The 16,348-nt window shown below is 35.5% G+C and overlaps 1 long non-coding RNA gene across 1 annotated transcript in view; it reads left to right on the forward strand.

Moving 5' to 3' along the window:
* Positions 1-15,834, forward strand: part of LOC138836694 (uncharacterized) — a 39,250-nt gene extending 23,416 nt beyond the window's left edge. Inside the window, exons 3-4 of the long non-coding RNA XR_011375006.1 lie at positions 13,770-13,847; positions 15,777-15,834. This is a non-coding gene — a long non-coding RNA (uncharacterized lncRNA). The remainder of the gene's footprint in view (positions 1-13,769; positions 13,848-15,776) is intronic.
* Positions 15,835-16,348: the final 514 nt, after the last annotated feature.

Consider the following 16,348-nt stretch of genomic DNA (forward strand, 5'->3'; position numbering starts at 1 on the left):
CGCTGCGTCTGGCTCCTTCATCCCCGACTCTCTGTGTCTCAGGTATGTCTCCGCGGCGGTGGTCGCCGCCGCCGCGGCCCCGCCACCGGAGCAGCAGCTGCTGCGTTTCCTTGGCTTCCCCTCTCTTGTCTAACTCTCTGTCCTGTGATGACACACTTGGTGTGATTCTCTGGCTTAGGATTGTTCACTGGAACTCTAAAACTCCTTTCTATGCGAGAGCTTGTTGAGATTCCAGCTTCTCCTCCGCCATCTTCCCGGAACTCCGTGAAAAAATTTTGTAGTTGGATATCGTTCAAGTTGATGACCCTTTGATAAAGAAGAGGTAATTAATTCAAATTAGATGCCAATAAGACTAATTTTTTAAAAGTTACTACATAAAGAATAATATTTACTATACCAAAACAGTGAAATTTTATTTCATCAGCTTATTTTTTTTTATTTTAATGTGAAAATGATGTGCACTGTGGTTACAGCCATTGTAAGGTAGTGAGTACATAACTTTTCAAATTTGTTATCCCTTCACTCAATTTTCTAAGTTTTTCTTTCACCCTAATAACCCTCCCAAGTTGTAATGTACATTTGCAACTTATTGTCTTGTGGGAATTGCTATTGCATTGGTTTGCTGTTTGTCCTTTGACTCGCCATTGTTTTTGTTCCTGTTCCCTTCCTTATTAAGGTAAATGTATACACAATATACAGGGTACCAAAATCAAACACAGCAGGGGATAAACCATAGGGGAAAATCTCAAAGAAACTAGAAATCACATAGTACATAAAAAAACAACTGCAAATAAATATCTGTTTCCATATCTTGGAATTCATTTTGTTCAGCATCAGCTTATGTGGTCAAATATACGCAATACAAACCCACTGGAAAATAGTAGTTTCATGGACACTATATCATTAAAACAACATGTTAACTGTTTTTGATGGTAAAGGTGGGATTAAGATTGGTGAATTCATGATTCTGATAAAGGAATTTAAAAAGAGTTAAAAATTTTTGACAGGTAAATTTTAATTGTTCAAACATTTTAACAACTTAGCCTATTAAGAAAATTTAAAATTGTCTGAGAAAATAGGCTTTAATGCAAAGAAATCCATGGAGACTTAGCTGAGAGGGAACAATGTGGGTGAATATGGCTCATTTTCACACTAAACAAACAAACCTCACAAACCTTGCTGTAAATCCTGTAGGTTCCCTTGAGAATTGTCCTTACCCAGGAAATATACTCTCACTGTGTGAAACAAAGTTGTAGTGGAATTTAAATTCAAAGTTCTTTAAAAAAAAAGTCATCAAAATTTGTGAATTGACATTTAATTACCAAACAATAATTCTCTGAAAAAGAAGGAAATATAATTCAAAATCACTTGACTTTATTAAAAGTATGAGAAAAGATTAGTGAAGACAGATGAGAGAAACCATAGGGTACTGTTTTCTCTCCAGTGGTGTAATGGGTTCTTGATCTTGATTCTTCCATTCTATCTTCATAAGCTATAAAGCCACAGCTCAGGACTGGAGTAAACAGTTCAGACAAAGAATACTCACAGAATGGGGGTTAGATACCTCAGATCCACATAAGCAAAAAGAAAAAAGCCGGAAGTGTAGCTGTGGCTCAAGTGGTAGAGCGCTAGCCTTGAGCTGAAGAGCTAAGGGACAACGCCCAGACCCAGAGTTCAGGCACCATGACCAGACCAAAAAAAAAGAAATACTCACAGAAGAAAATATGTGCAGTAGATGTAGGTGATTTATAACATTAGACAATCTATTTAAAACTGTTCAAAATTCTCCCCTACCTTAAACTGCCCTCTTTGAACAGCTTTGTTTGCTTTTCCCAAGATTGCCCTTCATTTACTGCTTAAAATTTTGTGAGGTCATATACATACTTTCTAGAGATTGCTGTTTGGTTGTGCTTTTTGTGTGTTTTTGTTTGTAGTTGTGTTTTTAACTGAAGTTCAATAGGTTGTGCAATTGTGTTACAATTAAATATGTCCATCTAATTGTCCAATGCTCCTGGATCAGAGTCACTCCTTCTATCATTCTCAACCAACACTTTCTTCAAGATTTATTTCAGATTTACCACTTCTTTTATTATATGTGTACATTGAGTATTGTAGCTGTACTTGCCCCTTGTTCCATTTTTCATTCATTCTATGTCTTTACTATTATTTTTTTCTGGTTTCAACTTCCTGATAGTTATTCTGTTAAATTGTCTGTTAATACTTTGAAACGTTTATATATATTCCATGGTGTTTCAATCCTGCATATACTTGAACTGATGTCAGCATATACTTCCATAATTCATTCATCTGTAATAACAATTTGCAAGACTGGAGACGTGAAGGACCTAAACATGATTTTATTCTCATATTTTTGGAAGATTAATCTTTAGTCAACAAGAAAGTTTAAAAATTGCTTAGAATTTATAGCTAACTACCAGTTTTTATAAATGGCTTTGTGCAATGGTCTGTGATTATTTGATTTTACATGGGATAATATTTTCTACTACCTATAAGTTTTGGAAAAAGAAGAAAACTAAAATTTACTACTTAGAGGAATATGATAGAAATAGAAGATAGATTTTATGTTTGTCACATCTCTGATCAGTACCCATATTCAAGACTTACAGTCATATTTATTACTATGTTAGACAGATAGGGAAAATATATGATAAGGCAACACATGATAAGGCAACTATTAGTGACTTTTTAAAATGTACCTTCTTATGTGATGAAATTTACTTTATTAGCTAATATTTGGGTTTGAAATATGGGAGGCTGATCTATTTAACACATTTCTGGAAGGCACCTACTGAACAACGCAAATGGTGGGAGATACTATTTCCACACTTTAATGAATGGTTGAACTTATTTGGCATTAGTGCTCGGTAAATAAATCAACTCTATTGTAACTTGATTCCTACACTTGAGAAACTTTTAATATCACTATCATCTACTTGTCAAGTGTTATTTTGGTGAATATGATTCTAAAAAGTTTATTTGAAAAGGAACATACTTTCAGGAGATTAAATGTAAGTTACATTGGTTTGAGAATGACAACATTTTTATACTACAGAACCAAGTTTTACTGAAGTGCCAGTGTTTTGAAGCACTAGGGTCTTCTCAATGTTTTTCTAAATTATACTTGACATCGAAGTCAAGTTTCCTAGCCTTGGTAGAACAATTATGGATCTATCATTCCAGGAATTTTTTTGGCCTATTTATGCTGGGCTGAAATCTTTCATTCATCAATAGGAGAGAGGTATTAAAAAAAAATCTTGTGACATTTGTGATTTTGTTTACTCATATGGGCTTGTCATCTGTAAATTGAAAGTTTGAACTACAATACTTTCTCTCATATCTTGTGGTTTCCTCTTTCATTTTAAGTTGCCTTACATTTCACAATTGCTTACTGCTAATTACTGCAAGGAATTGGAGCCCTGAAATATTATAGGAAATGAGAAATTGAGATGGGACTTCAATTACTTTCTGTTAGCATGTTGCATGGGCCAAGGTGAGAAGACTTGCCATTGTTATCTGATGATGCAGATAACTGGGATCTGGTATCCTCAGACCCGTGGGTACTGCAGAAGAATAATAGCTTTTAGGCATCATATGGAGAAAAACACTTTGGGACCAGCGAGTTATTACAATAAACACAGCAGCAGTGTAAAATCTCTTCTAGATTAGAGGAAAACAATACTGTTTTTTTTTTTACTATGTGAATTCAGAAGATCAAGAACACTTAGAAGGTATCACAAGCTTATACCAAAGACAATGAATTGATAATTTTTACATTCGAATATATATTCTAAACCTAATTATTTATGTTCCAATCTATTTATGGGAATAAATTTCAATTTATTTGTCAATTTATAAATTAATTCTAGTTAGATTCACTGTGTGAAATTTAAGATCAGCACATATAAATATAAAATATATAAGTAGATATAATATAAGAAATTGTTATGCATTGTTCTGTGTGGTTAGTGTATCAAAGGCAACTCTGTTTTAAAGTATTATCCCATTATTTCTACCTCAGTTTTTGGTAGAGTTAGACCTAAAGCTTTACCATTTGTAAATTTAAAGCCTGGAGGCAAGAGGAAACACTTTGATTAAAACATTACCCATTTAAGGCCTAATATCGAGGAGAAATATATAGACTTCTCCAGGAGCTATGGAAATATTTGGTGATAGAAAGTCATTAGTGTAAGTTCCTGCCTGGTTGTATGGTAGACAGGCCAGGACATTAAGTAAACATGCATATGAACAACGTTTTCATCTTCTTGGCTTTAGCTACTTTTGAAATTATAGGTATAATGAACAATTACATTTTTTTGTTGTTGTGGTTTTTTTGGGTCCAGTCGTGGGGCCTGAACTCTGGGCCTGGGCCCTGTCCCTCAGCTCTTCAGCTCAAGGCTAGCACTCTACCACTTGAGCCACAGCACAACTTCTGGATTTTTTCTTTTTGCTTATGTGACCTGCCAGAATCAGCTCGACCCAGGGAAAAGTAATCCAACTCAGGCGCAAGCCCCAGGAGTGGCTTTCTTCACTGGATAAGCAGAGCCAGAGGCTGCCCCTCCCTTTAGCAGCCTTGACAATCAATTGAAATTCAGTAAACATAAATCCAGAGAGTGGATCCAGGCTGGGCTCTGTGAGTTTCTTACAAACTAGCTCCCAGGAAAAGCTACTGTTTGCTGAAAGGCCTCAACTCTACCCAGAACCTAGCCTCATCACAGCATCTCCAAACTTGAGGAAAAAGCCATCTCCCTCTTTTGTGATAATCAAAGCATATCCCTCCCATTGAACTAAACTGAGAGGAGGATCACAAAATCCTGGGTAAAGCAGAGCATTTTTCTGCCTGTTCAACCAAACTGACTTAAGAAACCAACCAAGCCACAGGAAAATCAAACACCACAAGCGGACCAGAGACTCAAACAAAAGGCTGTTTATAGACACAAGGGAGATACAGGATTTTTCCCACCACTCCCAAAATAAAGAACTATTTTTTTTCCTTTTTTTGTACATTTTATAAAATTTTTTTTCTAAAACTTTTTTTTTAATTTTTAATTTTTACCTTTTTTAAAATAAAATGTTTCCTAGTAACATTTTTCCCTCTTATTATTTTTTTAGAGGTATATGTGTGTATGCGTTTTTCTTTCTTTCTTTTTCTTTTAAATTTTTTTTTGTTTTTTGTTTTGCTCTATTGAATTTCTGATCTTTTTTCTTTCTTTCTTATTCTTTTCCCCTTTTCTTTTCTTTCATTCTCTTTTATGTGAGTTAATTGTTTTTCTGCACATCCTCAGACATGCCCACAGTTGATTATTAGACCTTATCCTTTATTGTGTACACACTTAATCCAAGAATTGATTATTCAGTTCAAAACCTCTTAGACTTAAATTCCTTAATGGCAGTATTACCTCTTTATACCTATATAATATTTTCAGTATTTTTATTTTTAAGTTTTTCACATCTCCTTTATATCCCTCCCCTTCTGCATTATATGCATGTGCTTCTCTGAATATTTCGTTTTGAATCTGCATAATATTTTTAATTTTTACTTTTCTATTTTTTCTGGTCTCTTATTTTTCCCCTTGCTCTTTCTTCTTCTTCTTTTATCTCTACTTTCAACCTATCCCACCTATTTCCTGCTTTGAGATTAGGACTTAGTTAAGTTAACTCTCCCTGTGCCTTCCTATTTTTTACCCATATCTCTCCCTAACCCTAATAATTTCTGGTTTGTCAAATTCATATTTGTGGTTGTTAGCCCATTTGACGTTGAATAGATGTACCTATTGAACAAAATTGTATCTGCAGACTATTGACTGTGCAAATACAGACTTTGGTTGATGCTTGTCTTAAGTTAGTGTTCTAGCACTAAACTGGTGTTATTTTCATCCCAAATGGGCCGAGTAAGCCAGAAAAAGACAAGAAAAATGGCAAGTCCTGGGTATCTCAACTCCCACTCATGATAATCAGGGGACAGAACAGATAATGAATAATCCAGAGGAGAGTTCCCAATTAGCTCTACAAACAGTGCTGGCAAACATGATAAATGAAAAGATTGAAAATATACAAAGGAGTCTGTATGAGCATGATAGAGAAAGAGAGAGAGAGAGAGAGAGAGAGAGAGAGAGAGAGAGAGAGAGAGAGAGAGAGAGAGAGAGAGAGAGAGAGAGAGAGAGAGAGAGAGAGAGAGAGGATACAAACAAAAGTTCAATGGAGGCAAACAAAAGGTCAATACAGGAAAAGATTGAAAACCTACAAAGGACTCTGTATGAGTGTGATAGGGAGAGAGAGGAGGCAAACCAAAGGTTTATACAGGAATATTCTGAGCTTAGGAAGCTACTCAAAAACTGATACAGGATTTGGGTGTACAGCTTGAGAATACTTAAAGAAAAAGGCAGGAATGGCATGAGCAGGCTGAGAACACTCAAAGAGAACTACAGGAATGGCGTGAACATGAGGAAGCTAAGCAAAGAGTAATACAGGAATTGAGAGTATACACAATGATCACTAAAGGTATACATGGAATCCATTAATAAACAGCTGAAGAAAGTCAGGGAGACCACAAAGGGAATACTGAATGGAACCCAACCGAAGAAAAGGGAATTTAAGCAAACCATGAACATTCAACTAAGTGATTTGAGAATGAACACTGAACACCAAATTAAGGAAGTAAAAAAGTTCATACAACATCAAAAACAAAGCTTCAACAAAGAATTTGAAGCCATCAAAGCTGACCAATTAGAAGGAAAAGAAATTTTAAAATAGAAAGTCTTGACAGCAGTTTAGACCATGCAGAAGATCGAAACTCGGGGATTGAAGACAGCCTAGATATTATAGAGAAAGAACATACAGCCATCCAAGTCAAGTCCAAGAAATATGATAGATCTATCCAACACTTGGAAGACACAATCAGAAGGCCTAATCTGAGGATTATGGGTGTAGCGGAACACCTAGAAACAGAAGTTAATGGTCAAGGAAATTTGTTTAACAGGCTCCTACAAGAGAACTTCCCAACATGCAAAAGGATAGGCCTATTCAGATACAAGAAGCTTTTAGAACTACAAATAGACCAGACAAGAATAGGACATCCCACCGTCACATTATAATCCACATAGGATGAATTGAGAACAAGGGAAAGGTCCTTAAACATGTCAAGGAGAAAAGATCAATCACCTATAAAAGGAAACAAATTAGAATCACCTCAGATTTCTCAGCAGAGACAATCAAAGCAAAGAAGAGACTGGAATGATGTATGCCATGCCCTAAAGACAAACAACTACCACCCAAGAATACTGTATCCACCTAAACTCTCCTTCATAACTGAAGGCCAAAAAAAATCCTTCCATAGCAAAGAAAAATTGAAACAGTACATCTCTACCAAAACAGCCCTACAAAAGATTCTTAAAGATGTCCTACACATAGAAAACCAACAAGACCACAATAAAGGCCTAGAAACTGCACCCAAACTGAGAATCCAAGAACCTTAGGAAGAACCCAGTTTTTGTAGACCCCAACAAGGTGGATAACACGGCAGGAACTCCCAAATACCTCTCAGTCCTATCTCTCAACATTAACGGTCTTAATTCTCCAATTAAGCGACATAGACTCTCTAGTAGGACTAAAAAGCAAGATCCTTCTATATGCTGCCTTCAGGAGTCACATCCTGCCAGTAAAAACAAACACATTTTCAATGTTAAAGGTTGGAAAAAAAATCTACCAAGCAAACGGCCCCCATAAACAGGCGGGAGTTGCAATCCTAATATCAGATAAAATAGACTTCCAATGAAAATTCATGAGAAGACATAAAGAAGGTTGCTACATACTAATTAAGGAATCTCTCCTTCAGGAGGATATTACAATTTTAAATATCTACTCGCCAAACAAGGGAGCATCCAAATTTATCCAAGAAACACTAGTTTCCCTCAAATCCCATAGAGTCCAAAGACATTAATTGTTGTGGATTTAACACACTATTCTCCCCACTAGATAGATCAACTCGGCAAAAACTCAACAGAGAAACCCAGATCTAAACAACTTCATAGATCAACTAGATTTAACAGATATCTACCGAATATTTCACCCATCAGCATCAGAATACACATTTTTCTCAGCAACACATGAACAGTTTCTAAAATAGACCACGTTTTAGGCCACAAAGCAAACTTGTCCAAATTCAGAAACATTGAAGTGATACCGTGCATTCTCTCTGACCACAAGGGATTAAAATTAGAACTCAACACCAAAAGCCACCAAAGAAAGTCCTGTAACACATGGAGGCTGAACAACACACTGCTGAATCATGAGTGGGTCATGGAAGAGATTAGACAGGAAATTCAAATGTTCATGCTATCCAACAAAAATGAGCACACAAATTACCAGCTCCTCTGGGACAAAGCAAAGGCAGTACTTAGAGGCAAGTTTATAGCTCTGAGATCTTACATCAACAAATTGGAGAGATCTGAAAGTAACAATTTAATGAGACATCTGAACCTCCTTGAAAAAGAGCAGCAAGATATACCCCAATGTAATAGATGGAAAGAAATAATTATTTCAATTAATTCATTTTAATTAAAATTAAATCAGAAATAAATGAATTAGAATACAAAAAAACTATAGAAAACATCAACAAAAGAAAGACTTGGTTGTTCGAAAAAATTAACAAAATTGACAGGCCCTTCGCAAATCTTATCAGAAAATGAAGAGAACACACCCAAATAAAACTCAGAGATGAGAATAGAAACATCACCACAGAAACAACCAAGATTCAGAACATTATAAGGGAATATTTCGCAAAACGTTATGCTAATAAGTTTGAGAACGTGGCAGAAATGGACCTTTTCCTAGCAAATATTGACATGCCAAAACTAAACCAAGATTAGTTAAACCATCTTGAGAGGCCCATTTCAAGCATTGAAATAGAAACTGCAATAGAGACCTCTCAGCTAAGAAAAGTCCAGGTCCAGTTGGTTTAGAGCAGAGTTCTACAAGGCCTTTAAAAGAAGAACTCACACAAATACTACTCCAACTCTTCAATGAAATTGAAAGAGAAAGTTCACTACCCAACACATTCTATGAAGCCATCATAACTCTCATCCCAAAATCAGGAAAGGACTCATCAAAGAAAGAGAACTATAGGCCCATTTCTTTCATGAACATTGATGCAAAACTTCTCAAAATTTTGGCCAATCGTCTTCAGAAAATCCTACACCACAATCTAACAGGATTCATTTCAGGGATGCAAAGCTGGGTCAATATTCGCAAATCAATTAATATAATTCATCACATCAACAGGAGCATGGATAAGAACCACATGGTTATCTCAATAGATGCAGAAAGAGCATTCGACTAGATCCAAAACCCCTTTCTGATGAAGGTTCTGGAAAAATTAGGAATCCATGGAACATTCCTCAATAGAATAAAGTCTATATATGACAAAACTACAGGCACCATTATACTTAATGGTGAAAATCTAAAGTCATTCCTCTTAACTCTGGAACAAGACAAGGATGTCCACTATCACCACTTCTCTTCAATCTAGTAATAGAATTCCTATCTACAGCACTAAGACAAGATGCAAACATAAAAGTGATCCAAATAGGGAAAAAAGAAATAAAACTCTCCCTCTTTGCAGATGACATGATCTTGTATTTAAAGAATACGATAGACTCGACTCCCAAATTACTGAAGTTGATTCCAAACTTTGGCAAAGTACTGGGGTATAAAATTAAACCCCCAAATCAATGGCTTTTCTGTATGGCAATAATGAGTAAAGTGTTGCTGAAATTAGGAAAGCAACTTCATTTGTAATAGCCCCACAAAAAATAAAATACCTAGGAATTAACTTAACCAAAGAAGTGAAGGTCATTTATGATCAAAACTGTAAAAACTTGAAAAAGGATATAAAAACAGAACTAAGAAAATGGCGAAAATGCCCATGATCCTGGATTGGCAAGATTAACATCGTGAAAATGGCAATACTTCCCAAGGCTATCTACAAATTCAAAGCGATGCCAATCAAAATCCAACCTCATTCTTCAAGGAAATAGAAGAGGCAATCCAAAAATTCATATGGAACAATAAAAGACCCCAAATAGCAAAAACGCTCCTCAACGGAAAGAACACTGCTAGTGAATATCAATACCAAATTTCAAACTCTATTATAAAGCCATAGTAATCAAAACAGCATGATAGTAGCACAAGAACAGACCTCAGGACCTATAGCCATCTAATGATAAGGGAGCTAAAAAGATAGAATGCAAGATAGTCTTTTCAGTAAATGGTGCTTGCAAAATTGGTTAACTACTTGTATAAAACCAAAGCTAGATTCTTATATATCACCGTGCACCAGAAGCAACTCCAAATGGATCAAAGACCTTGGAGTCAAAGCAGACACTCTGAAAACATTACAGGATGGAATAGGAGAAACCCTAGGTCTCCTTGGCGCAGGCCAAAATTTTCTTAATAGAGATCCAGAAACACAACAAATCAAAGAAGGTTTGGACAAATGGGATTGCATGAAGCTGCAGAGCTTCTCTATGGCAAAGGACATAGCTAGCAAGATCAATAGAAATCCCACAGATTGGGGGAAGATCTTCACTAACCATACAATGGACAAGGGTCTCATATCTAAAATATACTTGGAGCTCAAAAAATCAAACCCCCCAACAACAAATCCTCAAAGAAACAACTGCCCAATAAATAAGTGGGCTAAAGACTTAAAGAGAAACTTCTCTGAAGAAGAAAGAAGGATGGCCAATAGACACATGAGGGAATGCACAACCTCCCGAGCCATAAAAGAAATGCAAATCAAAACAACATTGAGATACCACATCATCCCAGTTAGAATGGCAAAAATCAAGAACTCTAACAACAACAGATGCTGGAGGGGATGTTGATGGGAGTGTAAACTTGTTCACCCACTTTGGAAAGTAGTATGGAAGTTCCTGAAAAGACTCCACATAGAGCTCCCCTCTTACCGAGCAATCCCACTTTTGAGCATTTACCCAAATGTTTACAAACAAGACCACACTAAAGCTGCCAGCACAACTATGTTTATTGAAGCATTATTTACTATAACTACCTTATGGAACCAACCCAGATGCCCCTCACTAGAAGAATGGATCAAGAAAATGTGGTATATATACACAATAGAATTCTCTGTCTCCATCAGAAAGAATGACATTGCCCCATTTGTTAGGAAATGGAAAGACTTGGAAAAAATTATATTAAGTAAGCCAAGCCCAAAGAAACATAGGTCCCATGGTGTTCCTTACTTGCCATATCTAGTATATGTCTGAGTCAAGCAGAAAAGGTCAAATAAGGTGATGTTAGGGAAATGAACCCTAAGATATGTATTCAAATGTTCTTTTTCTTTCATGTGATTGTTTCTAATGCATTTATAAGATTATTTCTTTGTTGCTTTGTATGTCCCTCCCCCACAGTATAACCCCTGCTTTCACTGTATTTGATGTCGGTATAATTTGTAGAGGGGAAGGGGAAAAACAAGTCCTTTAAATAAGAATACAGGTGGACTCGTTGCAACAATGACAAGTACAAGTTGTTATGTCGAAAATGAACTTTACAACTTTGGTAGGGGGGCAGGGAGGGCTGGATGGGAAGGAGGGGGAAGGATGGGAAGGGATGGGAAGGTGGAATAAAAGTGTTTTTTTTCATATTGTTGTTTCTAACACATTTATATCATGATTTGTTTGTTGCTTTCTATGTCCCTTCCCCAGAGTATAACCCCTGGTTTCACTGTATTTGATGTTGGGATAAGTTGTGGAGGGGAAGGGAAAAAAACAAATAATTTAAATAGGGATACAGGTGGACCCTTGCAACAACGATATGTACAAGTCATTATGTTGAAACATGAACTTTACAACTTTGGCCTGGTGGAGGGGAGGCCGGGGTAAGGAGTAGGGGGAGAGTAGGCGGAGGTGAGGGGTTGGCGGTGCGAGATGGGAAGAGATGGGAAGGAAACAAAGAGGAGGCAACAATTCTTGCTAAAAAATGTACTCATTATATTGCCCAAGTAACTGTAACTCCTTTGTATGGTATTTTCACAATAAAAAAATCGTAATTGTTAAAAAATAAATAAAATAAAAAAATAAAAAACAAATAATATAAGGACCTAGGAAAAAGGAATCTTAAAGTTTTACTTTATGGAATGTAATCTGAAAGGACACATTTATGAATGAACCTATATATTGTAAATCAATGTAGACTTCAACGTATTATATATAGAAGACAATGAAATATATTATGGACTTTATACAAACATAGATACTTTTTTTAGACAAGCACCAGGAATATCTTTAGTTTCTATACTATTCATTTCAACCATAAGTTAAAATTTAAAAAAATCTCAACCTCTGCAGCAATCATTATAGATGCATACAAACAACTCTTGAATACATTTTGATATCAAATCTGGCAATTCACGTGGAAGAATACAATGGAATCCATGAATTTTTAAATTAAGATATTGCTGTTGCTTTGTATATGAAAATATGTTGTAGGGACACAAAGGATGGACTGGCACTTTTGAAATTTAAGAAACTTAACCAAACTCCTACGTAGGAGAACAATTTGTAGAGCCATCCACAATTTCAAAGAGGTAGTGATACATACTTATCCTTTTGGCAATATCAAATGAAGTTTCTTCCAAGTTGTTCTTCAGACCCGGTTTGATATAATGTTTCAACAGAAGGAGATACAGCATATCTTTGCTATTTCTATTCCCAGCAGCAAAATGCAAGGGTGTCAAGAGACCTTTAGTTTGGGGATTGGTATCTTCATCATAATGAAGTAAGAAAGAATCCATTCTGGTGTTATTCCACGTATAAGCACTGTGCAGGGGTGCCAAGCCATTCAGAGTTATTGCATGAATATCTGCCTTGAGGTACCAACTCATGGACAATGTCTAAATGTCCACTCTAGGCTTCCCGATGAAAAGGGGTATACTTACCTCATCCCTAGTATACATATGAGTGGCCTTTTGGGAAAGTAGTCTCGGAACTCTAGTAAGTCGATTAATTTCGGCATCCCAAAGAAGAAATTTGCATGGATTCTTCTCCATTATTTTCTTGCAATTGATACCATTCTTCACGTTTTCATCTTGTTCCTTGTCTTCATCAGAATTGCCTAACCAGAGACTTTGAGTAATAGTGGGAATGAGGTGTCCATGTATTTCCCCAGTAGCTCACGTTGGTTGACATGGTCAGAAAATCCGGTGAATTTTCTGCATATGTTTTTTCACCATGATTTATTTTCTCTTTTTCCATTTTTACTATTCTAAATTATTCTAACTGGATAGTAGTGAATTGATAAAGAGCAGAGGAAAGATTTCCTCCGTATTCAAATGCACAGACTGAAAATGAGGACCAGTGGTGTCTACATGTGCAGCTTATTCTAGGAAGGAGAAAATAGGAAACAATGCCTTCTATGTATATGACTTGGGAAATACTATGATATAGTGTAAGAGAACTTACTTTTCAATATATGAGCTTTAAGAGCTTTCTAATAGATCCATTATTTATTGGTACCCAACATTAGAAAAAAAATGTATAATACAGTAGTAAAATAGAAGTCCTTTGCATGACTATTTAAATTCCTTGTTTTTTTAAAGACACTTGTTTTCATCTAAAAAAGTTGGCCTATCTACTGTTTTCAAGTGATTTTGATGATTGAAGATGCTTAATGAGAAGTCAAAATGTATTAGTATTCCTTTGATATCAATTAAATTTCATTTTTTCTTCTTGGAGAATATAATGATCGAAGCAATATTTCAGAATCAGCAAGTAATAGTTCAGCATCATGTTTCCAATGCAAGTGGATCACCAGTAAGTAATCCTCGATACCATTTTCCTGAAAGTTTTTTTTCACAGATACAATCTGCCTGCCTTCTCTAGTAGCTTTCCTAGCCTGGACCTTTTCTTTCATTGTGCAGGAAAAGTGTGATTCAACTGATTTCAGTCATATTTGTTCCTAGAGTTATCAAGGATTTAGATTCTTTTTTAAAAAAAAACATTACTTGTGGGGCCTGAACTCTGGGCTTTGGCACTGTCCTTGAGCTCTTCAAATCAAAGCAAGCGCTCTACTAGTTGAACCACAGAATCACTTCTGTGGTTCTGTTTATGTGGTGCTGATATGGGAAATGATAGAGCAGAAAGTGAAATGATGCAACCAAAAATATAAAAGCAAAATAAATTAGGACAATTATGGAGCAACCATATTGTCTATGAAAATCATGAGAGAGAGGAAGAGAGATACAGATGTGCAATGACCTAGCTATCCACAAAATCAATGCTTCTGATCTATTTATAAAGCAGTTTTATTGTTTTATTTGTTAAAAGAGATGGAAATAGAATTTATGTATTTACTTGAAATTAGCACATACATTTTTAGTCACCTACATAAAGAGACATAGCTTTGACTAAATTACAGACAAGAATCTTAATCCTTGGGCTGGGAAGGTGATAAGTGGTAGAGTGTTTTTCTTGTAGCTTACTACAGTGCGGACACTACTTTCCAAAAAGGCCACTCATGAATACTAGGCATGAGGATGAGTATACCCCTCTTCATCAGGAAGCCTAGAGCGGACACTTAGACATTGTCCATGAGTTAGTAGCTCAAGGCAGATATTTATGCGATAAATCTGAATGGCTGGACACCCCTGCACAGTGCTTATATGTGAAACATATTGCAGCACACACACACACACACACACACACACACACACACACACACACACATCATCATCATCATCATCATCATCATCATCATCAGATTTCTTCTTAAGTATTTTTGTGTATGATCTTAAGAAGAAATTTACATTACTAACTTGATTTTCTGAGAGAAGAGTATACTCAGTGTACATCTTGCTTCTATACTCTCAATATTTAATTGCTATCGAAGTATATGCAATAGATAAGTATAGGAAAAAGTAGGAGCCACACTGGTGGTTCATGTCATTATTCCTAGCTAATCAGAAAGATGAAATCTGATGATTGTGGTTTGAAACCAGACCAAGAAAAATAGTCCATTAGATTCTGGTTTGAAAGTAACCAGCAAAAGCTAGAAATGGAGCTGTCTTACAAGCAGTAAAATGCTAGCCTTGAGAAAACTAAAACAAAAAAATAACAAATTCTGGGACAGAGCTAGGCCTTGAGTTCAAGCTCTAGTATTAGTATTTAACTAATGAAGGAATGAATTAGTTAATTAATTACCTAAAATAAAATAAGTGGTCACATGTGGAGGGGCAGGTAAAATGTAACAACCCTGGTGACTGGAATATGTATTATTTTGTAATAAGACAAATTATAATTTGTCCTAATCACTAATATTTTATTTGAACTTTTTTGTACAATAAACTCTGAATTTGGCATGCGTGTATATGTGTACATGTGCACAAATATGTGTTTAAGTGTGTGTGTGTGTGTGTGTGTGTGTGTGTGTGTGTGCTGTTGCAATGTTGCTTGCAAATATGAACAGGGTGAGGCTGAAAAGAGCTGTGTTAAAATGTTTTTTAAAATGTTTTTTTATTTATCAGTGTTCTGTCCTGTCATTTCAGTGGAAACACCCTTCTGTACATTTTATTTGTTAATAACATCATCATAATCAAAGCAATTACAACATTAAGTTAGATAAAAGAGATCATTTTCAGCGTTTAGTATGTGTTAGGTAAAAAGATACACATATAATTGGGTAGTAAGTTATGACTGTCAGTTCAAGATATGTATTTGACCTCTTAAATTGATTATATTTTTAAGAAATACTCATGGAGTGATTTTGACCGACTTGAACAAATAAGTATTACTCTCTGGTTATTTCTGTGAAACTCAAGGTAGGTAAACTCCGGATTTCTGTTAAAAATAACTTTCTTTGTAAGATCGTATCTATTCACACTAAGATAATAAAATCCGTATTTTTAAGGTTTGAATATCCCATCATATTGACTGAAAATCAGTATTGTGGCTATGCGTGTTAGATATATATTTCAAAAACAAAAACAAAAACATGTGTCACCTCCAGATTGTGGATGCATTTGAAGTTTGTACATACAAAGGTTTCTTCATTAATAGTTCTTTTGTGGGAGTAACTATCACAACTTTAACAAATAAGGCTTTTCGAATATCTTTTCCAATATAAATAACATCCCAGAGCGAGTTTTGCAATTTCTGAAAAACATTTAAATATTTTACTATTATTTTAGTTCATTGACTATATAGCTAAAGACATTTCTGAAATAAATATTGTTAAGATCTGAAAATGTAAGTGGGTATATAGGCTTTTCATGCATCATTTCATGAAAAGCCAGTTTTTATGAAACTAAAAGAAATAG

This window comes from Dipodomys merriami, unplaced genomic scaffold, assembly GCF_024711535.1.
Source record: "Dipodomys merriami isolate MVZ:Mamm:240054 unplaced genomic scaffold, mDipMer1.0.p SCAF_252, whole genome shotgun sequence".
NCBI lineage: Eukaryota > Metazoa > Chordata > Mammalia > Rodentia > Heteromyidae > Dipodomys > Dipodomys merriami.